Source organism: Limulus polyphemus, unplaced genomic scaffold (assembly GCF_000517525.1).
Source record: "Limulus polyphemus unplaced genomic scaffold, Limulus_polyphemus-2.1.2 Scaffold8986, whole genome shotgun sequence".
NCBI classification, from domain to species: Eukaryota; Metazoa; Arthropoda; class Merostomata; order Xiphosura; family Limulidae; genus Limulus; species Limulus polyphemus.
This window is the reverse complement of record NW_013674596.1, coordinates 19,249-23,031: the sequence shown is the minus strand read 5'-3', so window position 1 is coordinate 23,031 and position 3,783 is coordinate 19,249. Positions and strand designations below refer to the sequence as shown.

At 32.2% G+C, this 3,783-nt stretch overlaps 1 long non-coding RNA gene across 1 annotated transcript in view; it reads right to left on the bottom strand.

Annotated features, from left to right (window-relative positions):
- The window catches only part of LOC111083305, a 2,698-nt gene extending 2,018 nt beyond the window's left edge, over positions 1–680 (bottom strand). The window contains exon 1 of the long non-coding RNA XR_002608938.1: positions 528–680. This is a non-coding gene — a long non-coding RNA (uncharacterized LOC111083305). The remainder of the gene's footprint in view (positions 1–527) is intronic.
- Positions 681–3,783: the final 3,103 nt, after the last annotated feature.

Genomic DNA, 3,783 nt, shown 5'->3' with positions numbered 1-3,783 from the left:
TCATTACCCATTTAAGCCGTCTCCAGCCATTATTAGTATCATATTGATGAAGATTATCAACATCTTGGTCCTGAAGAAGATTAAAGTTATCCTTTAGTAAAGAATATAAGAACATGAATCTATAGTCAATGTACTGTGTAGTTTGATCTACTTAAGTGGTGGAAGGGAAAGATTAAAAACGTTAAATTGAAAGAGACACATACAAGTTTTGTATATTTTTCAACAAAAAATTTTATTTGTTACACACACAAACTATTAGGCTCACTACGCTTCATGATGTGATGTTTTCATAATTTGAATTATGTTATATATGATTATGAATAACTACATTTAACGTGGGTCTGATGTTTTAGTTAGTTTTAATAAAGCTTAACAGATAAGTAGCTTATCTGTTAGTGTTAATTTAACTTAGACTAACAGATTAAAAAATACAACGTCACAAATTATATATTACTACTTAAAATAATAACTAGTGTAATTCAACTGCTATAACCTTATTTTATACACATTATATATATCAATAATACTTTATGAGTCAATCTAAGTCCAACATTCGAGTCATACAGCTGCCTTAACTGTGCGACATTATATTTGTAGCATGGACTTCGAACCTTAATCGAACTCCGTTGCTGTATTGACACCATCAGAAGAAACGAGAAACCCAATCTCTGTTGCCAATATAATACTGGTTCGAGGCTACTATATTTTAGCATTCTCTTTTAAAAGACGGATGTAGAGAATATTTGACAAAATATTTTTAATAAAATTATAGCCAAAAACAAACTATTTGTTTGTAAAAGAAAGTTCTAGTAAGACAATTAATAATAATTTACGAAGTGTGTGAGGTTGTATTCCTTCTGTTTTGCTAATTACTATTATCATTAAGTTTATATTTTTATATATCGTTTATTTTGCGATGTCCTTTGAGTTTCATTGTAATCTCAGTTTCTCGAAGAAATTCAAAATATTATATCATTGTTATGGTTAGTAGTAAATAGGATCATTTCACTTTACTTATCATTTAGTAACAGGTATATACATACTTAGTCTTCTAGTTAGTCAGCGGTAAGTGTACGAATTCACAACACTAAAATTTGCAAAATAGCCCTAAGTGTGGCTTTGCGCTAAACCAAATACATAACTTACCAACCAGTTTTATCCTACGTTTCGGCTGCTAATCTGCTGTCGTCTTCAGGAAGGTCCTGGGAAGGACTATTTCTGTGTTGGAAGTGGTTGGGTTCTAGGTCTTCCTGTCGGGAATCTGGTACGCTATCCTCTCACTTGGGTGTTTCTCCATTATAATTTGAGTCTGTTAACTATATAGATATTTTCAAGGGGGATTTCTAGGTTTTTGTAACTTTTATACTGGATCGACTGGGGGTGTTATCAGTTTATTGTCTTTTTTTCTTTCTCGTGTGTGATCATATCTTATTGTTCTTTTTTTTTTCATTTTATCGTATGACCTTTTCTAGTGTGATGGGTTATCGTAAATAAATCGTTCTTTCAGTGTTTTGTATGCTCCTGATTTCTAATTTTTGTTACTGTATGTTATTTCTAAAATGCATTGGAATTCACATTTATAGACACTATAAAATTATCTTTCCTCACCAATGGGTTTTTAGGCAGTTTAATTATATAGAATCATTCCATATATAGATCAATATATCCGAAAGATTAGAGTTTGAGGTTTTCTGATTTTTAATCCAAAAATGGTCAGGTTTTTCGTGTTTTCAGTCCCGAAGAGTGTCATAGTTTAGGTAATCTGTGACTTCATTTTCATCAAGAACTGTTTTTCGACATTATATCTGGCATAACGTCTTAATTCACCATAGATGCTGTCTAAATCACCCTTCTACTGAATGTTATGGACTTTTATTTGTTTTGATACATCATGTGGTTATATAAACCAATCAAATATCAGTAAAGTTTGTTATTCAGTGGTTCGGAAAAGGATAATTATTCAGCCTAGTGTGTGAAAGAATGCCTTATTAAAATCCGAAGTATTTGAGATGTGACTCCAAAAATGATACATTCGGAAATAACACCCATTAATTTAATTATAAAAGAAATTAGTAAAATAGTCAGACGTCAAGAGATTAGAGATCTAAATACTGTCCTGATTACTTGTTTAGATTACTGACAGTTAGAATTAAATACTTGTAAGTGTTGTTAAGCAGAATATTTTGAAATAACTTAAGGAGTTAGGTTTTTCTTTCTGGTTCTTTTTCCTAACTTTTCTTGTGCCAAGATTATATTCTTCAGACAAGATTATTTTGTTAAGTTTTTGAAGGTTCCGATTTGCAGTTTGTAAAAGATCAGGCCGAGCATGATTTCTGATTGTGAATATACTCTGTATTATGATGGTTTAAATTAATATTTCTTTTATTAAGAATCCTGGTAGTAACGTTACAACTGTTCTTAACCAGAATCAAATATTCGTCACGAATGAAATCGTATTGTTAAAAGTGATCCCGCAACCTTCTAAAAAATCCTCCAGTGGCACAGCTGTATGTCTGTGGAGTTACAACGTTAGAAACCGGGTTTTGATACCCGTCGTGGGCAGAGCACTGATAGCCCATTGTGTAGCTTTGTGCTTAATTCCAAACAAACAAAACCTTTTAAAAAGCTAGTAGCCTCGAACCAGTGTTACTTTGGCAAAATTCGCGCACCTGGTCCAGGATCTTTGTGAAAACCATGCAAAATAAGTGATGAAACACGACAAATAGCTGTGATTGTTGTCAATAAAAAACCTCATAATGGAATTTCATTATTAAGAAAATGAATTGCGACATACGAGACTATATTTTTATTAAAATATGTATTTAAAAACGTGTATGTAATCAAAATAGTGCTAACAAAGCACTATTAAACACTACCACTAACTTGTAGCAAGCTCAGTTGGTTTTTCACGAGGTCAAAAAGTAGATACAGTTTTAACTACCGTATTAGCATTCTGGCTTGGTAATTTTTTTTTTTAATTACAAATATTTTACAATAAAGTTAAACGATATTTGTAACAAACTACGCATCAGTTATTATAGATAAGGACAAAAATCACTGAATCGCTCTAGCTGCAATGTTAAATCTTATTTACCTATGTACTAGAAGTCTCATGATCACTAGTCAAACGAAAATAACAGTACATATATAACAATGCTTCCAGGGCCTGACATATTTGTTTTTGAGTGCATTATAATGTGTCAGCCAATCCCAGTCAGTCAGACAGATAACCCATTGTGTAGTTTTACGCCTAAAAACAAAGCACTTGCACAGACAGAATCACAGTCGATAATTCTATTTTCGCTCTCTCGGGATTTGTCTCTGTCGATTATCTCGTATAGACTTTAATCGGAGACCTCACAGAACCGAACTTTTCCATATTTGCCAAGCAAGTCAGGTATTAGTCTTAAAGTTTTACTTCGCAAGCAGTTTTCTTATTACTCCTGGTGTAATGATCTGTTTATCTAAGATGACACAGATGATATATATTCATCGTAATGATTATTGGAATCAGTTCAATTAATTTCTCCCCTGCTCTTTTCATCCGTTTCTGCAAACCATTCTTCTGACACTCCAGTGCTTTACAAAGAGCAGGTAGCACTATTTGTTTATTGGATGATTCATAAAGTAAAAAATTACAGAGCACAGTTTGAAACTTTTTAAAGAAGAAAATCTCAAAAAAAGTTTGAAACTGTTTGAAATGAGCATCTAGAGGGATATACATTATCAGTTACTTCCCTTTTACTGTGAATTATTATTTGGACATCATATAGTTAGCCCCCT